Genomic DNA, 15,397 nt, shown 5'->3' on the forward strand with positions numbered 1-15,397 from the left:
TATAAAAATTGCTCTGAATGAGAGACTCAAATAGGTGAGATAGTAAGACACTGAGGTATTAAGTCTCCTTGTCCCAGCAGAGCACTGTCAGTGCAAGCAGGCAGTGCTGTGACTGGGACAGTGGGATGCAAATCAGGACTCAAAGCCAGGACTTGGAGGGCAAAACATAGTTCATGAGTGAAAGAGGAAGAGGGAGTGGCCAGGATCAGATATTATAAACTGAAAGGGCAATGAAGAACAGTGAAAGTGTCAGTTGTGTCTGACTCTTTGCAACCCATCTACTGTAGACAACCAGGATCCCCTGTCCATGGAATTCTCCAGGCAAGAATACTAGAGTGGGTAGCCATTTCTTTCGCTAGGGGATCTTCCCGATCCAGGGACCCAACCCCAGTCTCCTGCATTGCAGGTGGATTCTTTACCATCTGAGCCATCAGGGAAATCCAAACAACAGTACAAAAAGTCAATGTTCTTTAGGCAGCATAAGATGAAGCAAGAGGGTCAGTAAGAAGATGAGGCAAAAGACTGGGAGGAGATACGTTGAATCAGGACAAATGATTAACAGCGATAGTGTTGGGACTTCCCTGGTGGTCCAGTGGTCAAGCATCTGTCTTGCAATGCAGAGGACATGGGTTCAATCTGTGCTTGGGGAACTACCATCCCACATGCCCAGGAGCAACTAAGCCTAGACGGCACAACCACTGGGCCCGTGCGCCACAACTAGAGAGTCCGTCACTTCAACAAAAGATCCCACATGATCCAACTAAGATGCAATGTAGCCAAACTGGGAGGAGTTAAGTTCAGGGCTTCCTTGGTGGCTCAGTCGGTAAAGAATCTGCCTATAATGAAGGAGACCACCTGTAGTAAGGGAGACCCAGGTTCGATCCCTGGGTCAGGAAGATCCCTTGGAGAAGAAAAGGGCAATCCATTCCAGTACTCTTGCCTGGAAAATCTAATGGACAGAGGAGACTGGTGGGCTACAGTCCATGGAGTCGCAAGAGTCAGGCATGACTTAACAACTAAACCAACACCACCACCACCACTGTTAAGTTCTAGTCCTGGTGATGCTGTCCAACAACAGCTCATCCTGCTTATGTTCACTTATCCAAGACCGGCAGCATCCCCCAATGACTTCTGCCCTAGGATGAAACACACTAGGGGTGCAGCAATGATGCTTAGATGTATAAAGTTGAATCCTCCACAATTTCTCCATCATATCAGTTCTGACTTGGTCAAGGGAAGATTGTGTTGCTTCAGGAACAACATTGGATTGTGCCAGGAACAAGAGCATTCTGTGGACCTGGAACAGACTCTCAGACTATGTGTCCGAGTTCCATAAAGAAGCAAATCATCCAATATTAACTCCCTATTCTTTGAAGCACTAAAATGAAGCTAACATTTTTCACAGGAAGATAACCGAATATCCTACAACAAAACTCTAGCTTTTCTCTTTGACAAAAGCAGGCTAACAATTTCACAAACATCAAGAAAAAAATGAGCATGAGGATTCTGTTTTGGCATCTCCTAGGACCAGAGCACGAGGAATTTTCAACCACATTTATTACACTCTCTAAGGGAACAACACATACATGTCATCAGTTTGCAATGCAGTGTTGTTAAGCTATTCCACACTGATTCTTTTTCATTTCCCTTCTGTGTCATTAGTGGTTTGCAGCTGGCTGCTAGAGATGACACAGTGAACAGGGTATCTGAGTCTTATAAATAAACTCTTGTTGGCTAAGGGTTTGTATTTGCAATTTGGGGTGGAATTTTGACACATAGAAGACCAGTTCCTTGAATGATATTGTGTGTGTTTGTATGTATGATGAATTAGTTGTACAGAGTTTTTATGTGAAGAGAGAATGAAAACGCAAAATCCATAATCAGATCATTTTTCTATTAATATCTCAAAATATGGCATTTTAGGATAATTTTTTATTCTGCTATAAATGCATAATGAAACACATGACCATCTTCCTTTCTTTGTAAGATATTTTTGTTATAATTATTTGTGACTTCTTTTCTCTTCTCATAAAATGCATACACTTACAACTGGACTTTGCTTTTTAAAGATCATCTAAATACTAAAATTAAACATATCCCTGTATTAAGGAAGCCCTCTCACACACACTTACATGGATTATAAATCTATCAGTGAGAATTATTATTCAAGTTTAGAGACAGTCTTAAAGTGGAAGTGGTGGCCAATGAAACATAAACTCATCTTATCATCATTAAACTAGATACATGTATTATTAATAATATTTGAGGGATAAAAGAGTGGTCCCCAGCAGGCTGGCCTCCAACAGGAGAAACTGACCACCTGCACAGCTCCGAGAAAATTTGCCACAGCCCTGTCCGCCACCCTCCTCATCACATCAGGTAAGGAGCAGAGCTTCACTGAACAGAAATGCAGATGTGGCAAGCCCCCCAGCAATCCTGGCTGGGGGACTCCAGCCAGCTGGAATCATTGAACTCCACTGGGACCCAGTCATTCGGCTCCACTGGGACCTAGTCCCCTGATGGAACCAGAGCTGGGGCTGCTACTCTTACTCCCCAGCTGTGGACTCATCTGCTGGCAAAGTAAGACTGGGGCAAAGGTCTCTGCACAACACCCTGGTATCACATCCCAGCCCGTGTTCAGGTCAGGCAATGGGTGGATGTTCTATAATCATGCTGTTGAAAAGCCCTCATGATCTACAAGACAGCGTCTTTCTTCCAGGGTTGGAAGACTTGGATAGACTTGGCTTGGGTAGACTTCTGGGTCTGCCCAGGAGTGTACGGATGACCAGAGTCCCACACATCTGCTGTTGTCCCCGTCACCAAGATTTCTTCCCAGGATGTTGCCCTGACAGGTCTGCTGTGTGTGCTGCCTAGCTATGCACTTTGTTGGCATGATAACAATGACAACAGGTAACAGCTTACTATAGAAGACCTATTTACTGGGCTAAAGACTATTAGCCTTCACAACAACCCAAAGAAGTAACAAAATTATCTTTATTTAAGAGATGGAAATTGAAGACAAAAGAATGAACTTGACCTTATCTACTTAGATAATAACTGATGGGGTCATATTTAAATTCATATTGGACCTTAAAGCCTTTACTCTAAGTCTATACAGTATTATTTCAATTATTCAAGCTACTGAAATAGAGAAAACTTAACTACCTTGTTAAATAAGTTCTGCTGTGGCTGCTCTAAGTCACTTCAGTCACGTCTGACTCTGTGCGACCCCATAGACGGCAGCCCTCCAGGCTCCGCCGTCCCTGGGATTCTCCAGGCAAGACCATACTTATTTCACTGTTGACAAAACAAAATTTACTGCAGTGGCTGAAACTTCACAGAGTGCTGGCAGAGGTCAAGTGTTCAAACCTGCCTTGAATAGCAAAGAGAGGAAGGTGCTGCCTCTAGCGTTTGCGGGCCTGGAGCAAAAGAGAAAATGGAGGATGATATAACACATGTCTAATTTTTAAAGTTTCTTCATCAAGCTAATAATTCATCAATAAAACATGTTCTGTCCTCCTACCTTGATAAGTGAACCTTAATAGAAATGGGATATATATTATATATATGTATATATACATATCAGAGAAGGCAATGGCACCCCACTCCAGTACTCTTGCCTGGAAAATCCCACGGATGGAGGAGCCTGGTAGGCTGCAGTCCATGGGGTGGCTAAGAGTCGGACACGACTGAGCGACTTCACTTTCACTTTTCCCTTTCATGCACTGGAGAAGGAAATGGCAATCCACTCTAGTATTCTTGCCTGGAGAATCCCAGGGACGGCGGAGCCTGGTGGGCTGCCGACTATGGGGTCGCACAGAGTCGGACACGACTGAAGCGACTTAGCAGCAGCAGCAGCAGCAGCATATATACATATATGTATATATATATATAGAATCTTAATAGAAATGGGATCAATATATATGTGTGTGTGTGTGTGTGTGTGTATACATACACACATATGTACACTTGTAATACAGCTATTCTTTTTTATATGTCTCCAAATCAGCAAAGTATCAAAGATAGCTTAGTTGAATTGTTATTATTTTAAATTATTTATTTATTTTTGGTTGCATGAGGGCTTTCTCTAGCTGCAGTGGGTGGGCTTCTCATTTCAGTGGCTTTTCTTGTGGTGGACAATGCACTCTACAGCACATGGGCTCAGTAACGGTGGTGCATAGGCTTAGTTGCCCCATGGCATGTGGAATCTTCCCAGACCAGGGACTGAACCCGTGTCCCCTGGCATATTCTTAACCACTGGGCCATCAGGGAAATCCTTGAATTATTATTGATCTTGTCTGAATGCTCTCTTTAGGCCTGTTGTGCTAGAACAGATAATAAAATTAAGAGATACATGATTCATTAAATATTATATGTTTTTGATAAAATTTATTTTGCCTTCATTTCAGGCAAATATATTGATATTTTATAATCAATATTTTCACATAATTTGGACCCTATTTACAGCAACAACAGACTAGCCATTCTTTCTCAAGATACTGTAGCTCTTTGATGGATCATATTAATTAATTGCTACTCATAGAATCTTCATTTCTCTGAAAGTTGCACCTGAACTTTTTATGACATTTCAAAGGCATTCCTTATATTTGGAAATTAACCATGAATTTTACGAATCACTTTTAACACTATAATGAGATCATATATAATAAATTATCACAGAAGTTATTGCAAAATATTTTAAATGTAGCATATGAATTACTATCAGCTATACAGCAATTTTACCTCTTCTTAAAGCAATAAACAGGTCCACACAGTATTAAAGTTCTGCTTTAAATATGTGCAATATCAGGATATTATTTTGAGATTTTAAATGTAGTACATTGCTAATTGTTTTTTCAGCTCTCTCTTCAGTCATGGCTATACTTGATGTACAATGTCTGGAAAACAGTCTTTCTAGAAATCTCTTTGGGAATTATTTATATGTGAATCTTCTTCACAGTCATGAAAATATTTCCAAGACCTTATTTCTCCTATACATTTTAAGGAATGTCTCTTGTTTTATATGCAGTTTCTTATTATACAGTTTAGGGTGAAAATGCTTTTCTAAACTAAAAAAAAACAATCACTTAAAAACTGAAATAGCTGTTTTGGTTTTTCCATACCCAACAATGGTGAAGAGAACAAATTTACAATTATTTTTATTATCTGTGAAAGCCCATGATTCACTTCTTGAGAATTTTTTGTTTAGCTTAATTCTTCTAGTGCGCCTTGTGTCTGTTCTACATAGAATCTAGTTGCTTTATCAGTCTTGAGTTGATGTTTTCTTATATAGTGGACAGTTCTTAGGAAGAAACTCAGCAGGGAGGAAGCCAAGGGAATAAACACCTTGACCTTCCTCTCTTCCCTCTTGCTGACAACCTGCTCTACCTTCCCACTGGCCAAATCCAAGGGAAGCCAGAAGGTCACATAGAAGCTGTTGGTTACAACACTGAAATCCGCCTCAAAGATTTGGTTGGTGTGTCCGTTCCCAGTGGCTCCAGGTGTTTCTGATAAAGGCTTACCCCTGTTCTCTTCTTAAAGGGATTACCCTTAGGTGATTGAGGTCACCTTACCTAAGTTACACATCGTCTATGACTGACTGGGGAAGTGCTACACAAACCCTGCTCCCTTGCCTCAAGGTTGAAAAGATCCTGTGTCATAATATATGCTCCAATGCTCCCCCTGGGATCATATCAAGCTAGATTTCACATGAAACCATGTTCTTATGAGACTCTTTCTCATTCCCCATCTGCCCCACACTCCCACTCTAGAGAACCTGACATAAGAAAGTTGTTGTTCAGTCTCTCAGTCGTGTCCAACTCTTTGCAACCCCATGGACTGCAGCACACTAGGCTTCCCTGTCCTTCACTATCTCCCAGAGTTTGCTCAAACTCATGTCCGTTGAGTCAGTGATGCCATCAAAATGAATGAAGTCATAAGGATCAAGCTCTGGGGCAGAGAGCAGGGTGGAGAAGGATGGAGAATAGATCTGAAGACCTGCTAATGGGAGCTATTGGACACACTGGAACATCAAGCAGCTGTGCCCACCCCAAAACACACTATCCTACTCTTCCTTACTAACAGATCCTGACTACGTTTGAGACTAAAAATCTCCTCTCCTTCTCTCTATATCCCCTGAAGCTAGGGATGGCCATGTATCCCAATCAGGCCAGTGAGATGTACGTAGAAGTCTCAGGACAGACTGTCTCTTCCTTCCTAATTAGAAAGACAGAGATACATGCGGAGAAAGACATTTTGCCCTTTTCTCCTGCCCCTTCTTCAAGGCTGAGACTTGAAGCCTGAAGCCTGGAAGAGCAATAGCCATCTGGTGATCATGATCTGAAAACTCTGAGGACAAAAGACAGTGTGTAAAGATCTCAATGGAATGAGATTCCGGGTCCCTGTGGTGCCGGTCTGGACTGCCTACCCCCAGGCTTCTGGTTGTGCAAGAAAAGTAAAACCTCTCCTTTTTAAACCACTCTTAGATTTTCTGTTATTTGTGGCTGAACTCATTCCTGCTACAGCAGCCGTTACAAGCACAGAACTATACCAGAGACTCAGAGTTTCCTCTTAGCAGAGTAGCACCCATCTATATCATAATACCTCTTACCACTGAGCATTTAGTCCATTTTAGTGCACCCTGGGCAGTGGAAAATAAAGGCAGGCAGTCTGGTGGGACAGATCCATGTTTTAATCACGCACAGAGTCATGATTCTGCAACCGCTCGGCACGCAGGACGATTTTAACAGGTGCAGAAAAATTAGCCAAATGGAAAAGGGCTGAGGCTGAAGGCAGTTCTCTGTGCGTCATCTAAAAATGTGTCTGGGAATTACTGACCGGTGGAAATGCACGGCTCTGGTTTCAAATCTTGCCCCAAGATTTGAGTCTTGTCACAACAAAGTATCCAAGTGCTTTTTGGGCTGATATTACACATATTCTCCAGGAGGAATAGTTTTCTGGGTCAAGTCACATTTATAGTATATGGACACAGACATAAGTGCCTTATTTAAATAGCAATGAACCATGTGATAAGTGCCAATACTTCTGACAAGTGTTAAAACTGAGGATCTATTTTTTAAAAAGCCTTGTGGGTAACATCTTTCTCCATGTGTTATATACATAATTTTATAGTCAAGTACCAGGAACAATAGCTCTGGGCTTGAACTGAATGATTTGAGAATAGGCGTGTTATGAGAAGTAACTAAGTAACAGTAACCCAAACCAATTTTGTCACATCCTGTACTGATGTGCAAAAGAGACAACTTTTCATAGTTTTCAGGCAGAGACAGTAAAACATTGTTTGGCCACCTAAAAGATGCTGTAGAAGATGTCTTTATGAGCCCTGTTAATACCAGACGTGGACCATCAGAATACACATTACACACAGATACAAATACTCACAAACACACACATACACCACCCTGGTAATCACCCCTCCAGATTCATTCACTTATTTTGTAGTTTGAACCTAGTGTTCCTTCTAGCTTTGAACATGAAGCCCATAGTTGGAAACCAAACTCAGTCAAGACTTATATGGAAGAGAATCAATGTTAAATGATGTAAGAAACTTTATTTCTGGAGATCATAATTTCTGGATGTAAAATATTCCTAGGAAAAAATTTAAAGTCTGTTCTTGCCAATGACAAAAACAATGAGTCTGACTAAATTTGATTGGCTTGTGAATCAAAACACATTTGACTGGTGTATTTAATACAATAATGACCACATGGAAAAGCAATTTGTGAAGAAACACTCATTTTAAACAAGAAATGGTCGAGGTAGCTTTCAGGCCCTCTAAAATTCATCTTCAAGTCTAGAGTGGCTGGCCACTTCATTGCTAATTCATTGTTTCAAAATAGATAATGACATGTGCTACATGATCAACCAAGTATAGGAATTTTAAAGACATACATGGCAAAGTTTCTCATTTTAATAACAGAGACAAATCTATAAGGGAAAATTACAGCTATAAACACATGCATACAACACGCACACACACAACAGGGCTGTGACATCATACAACCCCAGAGGGAAATGGGAAAAAAGAATGTCAGGAAAACACTTCACAGAAATATTTGGGCAGAATATTAGAGAACCAGCGAGAGTCTGTCCACTTAATACTGAAAGTAAGAAGAGATACCAAATAAAGTGCATCACATAGACTATAAAAATGAACACAGGGGCAACTGTAAGTCTGTAAAGACAGAATGAGGCTTGATCATTACAGCCCTTGTCTGGCACAAGAGGATTTGGATTTTAATGGTCATAGGAGCCCAAGGAAGGATTTTAAGCATGTAACATGAGGAGATATATATTTTATGAACCACATTTATGTGGTTATACTGGAGGAGAGGGAGAGTTGAGACACAGAGATAATGTGCAGTATAAAAGAAATGGAGAGCAACTGGACTAAAACAGTGATTCAGCTAACAGGATTGACAGTTCTTCAGAGATACTTAGCTGTGGAAATGGGTGAGAAGGAAAAGCTGATAACATTTCTTTGTTTTTTTTTCACTTTAGAGATTTAGGTGTATCATATGACATTCAATAATGTAGGAAATATAAAAAAGAACAGATACATAGAAGAGAGTGAATAGGATAGTTCAACAATGGTCATATAGAACATACTGGTAGAATTTTCTAGTGGCTACCTGGAAATTCAGATATGAACTTCAAAAGAAAGGTAGAAAAGCAAAGTCACTGAGAGTAAGAATAGAATTTAAAGCAAAAATAGTGGATACAATCTCTCATAGAAAGCATTATGGAAAAAAGAAGAGAATTAAGGATAGGTTCTTAGAAAATATTTCGTTTAAGGTCACACAAGAGATGAGATAGGGCTTCCCTGATAGCTCAGTTGGTAAAATATCAGCCTGCCATGCAAGAGACTTCGGTTCAATTCCTGGATCAGGAAGATCCCCTGGAGACGGGATAGGCTACCCACTCCAGTATTCTTGGGCTTCCCTTGTGGTTCAGCTGGTAAAGAATCTGCCTGCAATTCGGGAGACCTGGGTTCAATCCCTGGGTTGGGAAGATCCCCTGGAGAAGGGAAGGGCTGCCCACTCCAGTATTCTGGCCTGGAGAATTCCATGGACTGTATAGTCTGTGGAATCACAAAGAGTCAGACATGACTGAGCAATTTTCACTTTCAAGAGATGAGAGGATGCTAATTTTAATTCCAATCCTTATACCCAACTTATTCATTTCTCATTCTGTGTGCATTTGTTATGTATTTGTATTTTTCACTTAAGATTCAATTCAATTGACCAGTTTAACAGAAAAAAAAAAAAAACAACCCTGAATTTGAACACCATTTCAATAAGCTGTACTAAATATTTTCAGATGAGTCTCAATATGAACATATATTATGCATATTGTTTTGCATTTGTATCAAGAGTTCTAATCATTTTGAAAGAAAAGATAGAATAATCTACCTAGTAACTTTAGGAAAATATCTTTGTAAAAACTCCCCAAACTATTCCAGAACTACATAACATAGTGTTAAACAACTCTCCAGAGTGACCAGACCCTATATTACAAATTCAAGGACGAAAACCTGGCAATCTGCCTAGAGGAATATAAAGAATATGCAAATCTGTCTATGAAAAACAAGACATGTTTAGGTATGTAGGCTTCAAGGAATATTACCACAGGTTAACAGACTTTCAGATTTTTAATTTTCAGAGAATCTTAAAAGATATTGGATATTTAGAAACAGCAGCCTTCCTATCTGGAGAATACTGAGAACAATAGCATAAAATACAGTGTCCCATCTGTTAATTGAAAAAGGAAATTTTAACTGAAATGGCTACTTTGTATATATGACACCAAGAAGTTTAACTAAATTAACCAATTGATCTAAGATAATGTAGCTTTGTCCTTGACAGGCTGCAATAGCTGAGTAAAATTAACTATAGTCCCAGTTTTACGTTTTTACTCTCATAGTAGTAGACTTAAGAACTTTAAGATTAACATGTCTTTTAGCAAGATAGTCTTTAAGCCTTAGCACTTGACACCGTTTTCCTTTCCAAGTATTTTTCTGCCCAAGAAAATAATTTATTTTCTTTTTATATACCTGGTTTTACATACCATATTGCCTAATTTGATACAACAACCTATAGCATAGCCAAAATTGATATAGTTTTTCATTTTTAGAGGTAAGAAAACTGAGAAAAATAACATTAAAAATAATATTTCGGAATTCCCTGGCAGTCCCGTGGTTAGGACTCTGCACTTCCACTGCTCAGGGCTGGAGTTCAATCCCTGGTCAGGGAACTAAGATCCTGAAAGCTGTGTGGTGTGGCCAAAAATAAAATAAAATAATTATGATAATACTAAATGTTAGAACTAATAATTTCTCAAAACTCAAGGGCATTGCAAGTGCTGTGCTCTAAACATTTCTTTACTAAGCTGTCAAATCTTCACAGCCAACTATGACGCTAATACTAACTTTACTTTCATTTTCCAGAAGAAGAAACTGAGTTTTATAGAGGTTTGGGAACTTTCCCAAGGTCACATAGCTAGTGAGTATTAGAAATGGAACTCCACTAGATCCATCAGATGTTAAATTCCACATTCTCAACCGCTGCTCTGCTTTCTGGCCATAAAAAGTCTTTGGAGAATCTTTTTTTGAGAAAGAGTAGTTCAGGAAAAGTAGAGAATCCAGATTGTGCGGCAACTGTGAATCATGTCAAGGCAAAGAACCACTAAACAGGACAACTGGGATTGAATCCAGTTCATGACTCCAAATTGTGGGGCCATGAATTCAAATCTTTGCAGAGCATCCTAAACACTGACACAGCTGTTACGCAGATGACTGAGTTCACAGTCACTCATTAAGTCCTTCCGTTAGAAGAGTAATTACCAACTTTGGATTTTAAACTTCCACATCATTTTACAATTATCTATGCTGACACCTAGACTAGTTGAATTTACTTGACACTGACATGGATTCTGTGTGTAATTGAAGAACAATTGGCAAAATCTCACTTGGATACTAAACTTAGAAGCATTATGACAATATTGATAATGTCTACTGAGTGTTTCCTATGTTCCAGGCACTGGGCTATATTATTTGCAAAACTTTATTTAATCATAAACCTCCCTGGGTATCACATTTTAAGTGTATTTTTTTATATGTTGAAATTTCAAGAGCCATCAGGTTTTCAAGGGAATGAATTCTCAGGAAATGAAATAGGGCTTCAAGTGTCAATAAAACATCTAAGAGTTTTCCAGAAGCAATAGATGGTTATTTTCCAACAGAGCCCAGTGAGACCAAATTGCTACATGATGAAAATATATTCTTAACCTCCCTAGACTGGGGAGGTGACTAGTGCAGTGACATGCTCAGCGGAATGGCTCAGCCCAGGCCTTTCCTGGACAGGGTGCATTTTAGCCAGGTGCTGGCTGTGCTCTTCAGCCAGAACTACATTTTCAGTCCAGTGAGCCCATGAGACAGTGTGCTTTCAGGGAAGTCAACTATAAAGTTTCCAGAGTCTTGCATTTTGAAAACTATTACAAAACAGTGCTATTATGAGGAACAAAGAGAAAACATTAGAACCCAGTCTTATTACAAGCCACAAAGTCATATAAAGGTACAGAGTACCTGCCTCTTTTTATTCAGTACAAAACTCAATACCTGAAAAAAAATCAGTTTACTTACTTAGTAGTTATTAATGATGAGGAGTAACAGCTTCTGAGGGTTTCCCAGGTGGTGTGAGTGGTAAAGGACCCATCTGCCAATGCAAGAGATGTAAGAGACAAGGGTTCCATCCCTGGAATCGCAGGAAGATTCTCTGGAGGAGGGCATGTCAACCAACTCCAGTATTCTTGCCTGGAGAATCCCTTGTACAGAGGAGTCTGGCAGGCTACAGTTCATAGGGTCACAAAGAGTTGGACAAGACTGAAGCAACTTAGAACAGCATAGCACAGCACAATAGCTTCTTACATGAATAATAAAAAGAAATAGAGGAAAAAATAGAATGGGAAAGACTAGAGATCTCTTCAAGAAAACTGGAGATACCAAGGGTATATTTCATGCAAGGATGGGCACAATAAAAGAAAGAGACGGCAAGGAACTAAGAGAAGCAGAAGAGATTAAGAAGAGGTGGTAAGAATATAGAGAAGAACTATACAAAAATAGTCTTAATGACCTGGATAACCATGATGGTGTGAGCACTCACCTAGTACCAGACACACTGGAGTGCGAAGTCAAGTGGGCCTTAGGAAACATTACTATGAACAAAGTTAGTGGAGGTGATGGAATTCCAGCTGAGCTATTTCACATCCCAAAGGATGATGCTGTTAAGTGTTGCACTCAATATGCCAGCAAATTTGGAAAACTCAGCAGTGGCCACGGGCCAGGAAAAGTCTGTTTTCATTCCAATCCCAAAGAAGGGCAATGCCAAACAACATTCAAACTATCACACAAATGTGCTCATCTCACATGCTAGCAAGATATGGCTCAAAGTCCTTCAAGCTAGGCTTCAGCTGTTTGTGAACCAAGAACTTCCAGACATACAAGCTGGATTTAGAAGAGGCAGAGGAACCAGAGATCTGTTGGCTCACAGAAAGCAAGGGAATTTCAGCAAAAATATCTACTTCTGCCTCATTGACTAGATTAAAGCCTTTGACTGTGTGACTCACAAAAAAACTGTTGAAAATTTTCAAAGAGATGGGAATAACAGATCACCTTACCTGCTTCCTGAGAAATTTGTACACAGGACAAGAAGCAACAGTTAGAACCAGACATGGAACAATGGACTGGTTCAAAATTGAGAAATGAGTTTGCCAAGGCTGTATATTGTCACCCTGCTTGCTTGTTTAACTTATATGCAGAGTACTTCATGTGAAATGCCAGGTTGGCTGAAGCACAAGCTGGAATCAAGATTGCTGGGAGAAATATCAACAGCTTCAGATATGCAAATAATATCCCTCTAATGGCAGAAAGCAAAGAGAAACAAAAGACCCTCTTGATGAGGGTGAAAGAAGAGAGTGAAAAAGCTGGCTTAAAACTCAACATTCAAAAAACTAAAATCATGGCATCCAGTCCCATCATTTCATGGCAAATAGATGGGGTAACAATGGAAACAGTAACAGATTTCATTTTCTTGGTCTCCAAAATGACTGCTGATGGTGACTGCAGCCATGAAATTAAATGATGCTTGTTCCTTGGAAGGAAAGCTATGACAAACCTAGACAGCATATTAAAAAGCAGAGACATCACTTTGCCAACAAAGGTCTGTATAGTCAAAGTTAGTTTTCCAGCAGCCATGTATGGATGTGAGAGCTGGGCCATAAAGAAGGCTGAGTGTCGAAGAATTGATGCTTTCAAATTGTGGTGCTGGAGAAGACTCTTGAGAGTCCCTTGGTCAGCAATGAGATCAAACCAGTCAATCCTAAAGGAACTCAGTCCTGAATATTCGTTAAAAGGACTGATGCTGAAGCTGAAGCTCCAATACTTTGGCCACCTGATGTGAAGAGCCGGCTCACTGGGCAAGAGAAGAAGGAGACAACAGAGGATGAGATGGTTGGATAGCATCAATGACACAATGGACATAAGTTTGAGCAAACTCCTGTAGACAGTGAAGGACACGGAAGCCTGGCATGCCACAGTCCATGGGGTCAGATGTGACTTAGCGACCGAACAATAACAGCTTCTACATCAGAATAATACTGTTACTTTGCTGAGTGTACATGAGCATACTATTCCATGGATTTTTTTTTTTCCTTGACAGCTAAATTAACTCATTTGAAATGTAGCATACTAAATGATTCCCTCCAAGAAGTAATGGCCAATCATTCCTTTTTCAGTCTGATTAAATTCCCTCTGCCTGCACATATTTTATATCTGTGTCTAAATATTATGTATCCATTTCTGATCATTGAACAGATCACAGACCCTGCATAACCCATCTCCAGGAACAGGTAAACCCTAAGAATAGCAGTTTTGTTCCTGCACAGCTCCAAGGGGTACCATGAACATGCATCCTGCCTGTGGCTGCGTTCTGAGTAATACTGTACACATAGACTACGTGAATGTGTCTGGTTCCAACAAACTGTACAACAAGATCTTGCTCTCATTTGGTGATAGAAGAATAATCTAACAAAAGCAGGTCTTTGCTGTAAGTGAATTGCAGAACCACCTTGCTGTCAGAACACCCTGCAACTGGTCAGCAATCTCAGAGAGGACTCCAACTACATGGAGGATGGCAAAGATCATCACTATGCTGACTACTAGGAACAGAAGTCCAAACACTTCTGCCCGTTGTTTACTGGTATTAAAGTCGCCCAGGAAAACCAACACAGTCAAGCACTGGATGGAACAATGCTTTACTTCAAAGATGAGAGCTAGAACAAGATTAGCTCCAATAACGGGCATCCCCTATGGTCAGGGGAGAGTCTCTCCCTGTAATAACTGGTCTACTTATCTCCTCTCAAGCCACAGTGGAAGGACCCCACTCAGTCCCCACGGAGGACAGTATAGCAGTAGGCTTGTGGAGGTGCCAGACTGACAAAGACACTTAAGTAGAAAAAGGAGCATATACTGAGCTTGAAAACAGGGAAAGATATTCACACAGTAGGCAACAAGTCCAGCACAGGCTGTGTGAACCCTTTATGTCTTGGTGAGGAAGTGTTTGAGCCCCTAGGTCCGTTCTATGTGGCTTTGTTGGTGGTGGTGTTGCTGTTTAGTCTTCAAGTCATATCCGACTCTTTCATGACCTCAGGGCTGTAGCCCGCCAGGCTCCTCTGTCCATGGGATTTCCCAAGCAAGAATACTGGAGTGGGGCACAATTTCCTCCTCCAAGGGATCTTCTCAATTCAGGAATCAAACCTGCGTGTCTTGTGTCTTCTGCACTGGCAGGTGGATTCTTTATCACGAGCAGACGTGGGAAGCCCCTTATGTGGCCTAGCAGGGGTCAAAAGATTGCATGCACCAGACTGCTCTTGCCAACACAGCTCAACCCCAGTCTACCTATCATCATGGTCTCCCCATGCCAAATGACCTCCTTAGGAGAGGAAAGAAATGAGATTTCCTGAGGGATCTTCTCCTACCTTATCCTCACCCTCACTATCTCATATTCTAATCCAGGCACCCCGATGCCTGCTCTCCGTCTGGAGATTGAATGATCAGTCAGGCTTGCTGTTCAGGGGATTCCTATATGGAGTTGGACACTGGAGCAGAATCTCAGAGTCCAGCAGACAAGCTAGACTGAAAGGTAGGTTCCAAGGATGGTGGCAGTTACACAAGGTTAGGAGCATTGAGATTCAGTCACCATTTGCTCCATTGGCAAAGTGGAGATATGCTTCAACTATGAGGACAGGCACAAGCCTACTTCTATGGCCAGTTCCCTAGTCAGTGCAAGGACCAGCCCTCTACCGTGGGAGGAGGACAGGGTGG

The 15,397-nt window shown here is 40.8% G+C and overlaps 1 long non-coding RNA gene across 1 annotated transcript in view; it reads right to left on the minus strand.

Moving 5' to 3' along the window:
- Positions 1–642: 642 nt before the first annotated feature.
- LOC145543239 (uncharacterized) overlaps positions 643–15,397 on the minus strand; it is a 153,437-nt gene continuing 138,682 nt past the window's right edge. Inside the window, exon 3 of the long non-coding RNA XR_014080571.1 lies at positions 643–3,419. This is a non-coding gene — a long non-coding RNA (uncharacterized LOC145543239). The remainder of the gene's footprint in view (positions 3,420–15,397) is intronic.

Source organism: Giraffa tippelskirchi, chromosome 1 (genome assembly GCF_054371585.1).
Source record: "Giraffa tippelskirchi isolate mGirTip1 chromosome 1, T2T-mGirTip1v1.2.pri, whole genome shotgun sequence".
Taxonomy (NCBI): Eukaryota; Metazoa; Chordata; class Mammalia; order Artiodactyla; family Giraffidae; genus Giraffa; species Giraffa tippelskirchi.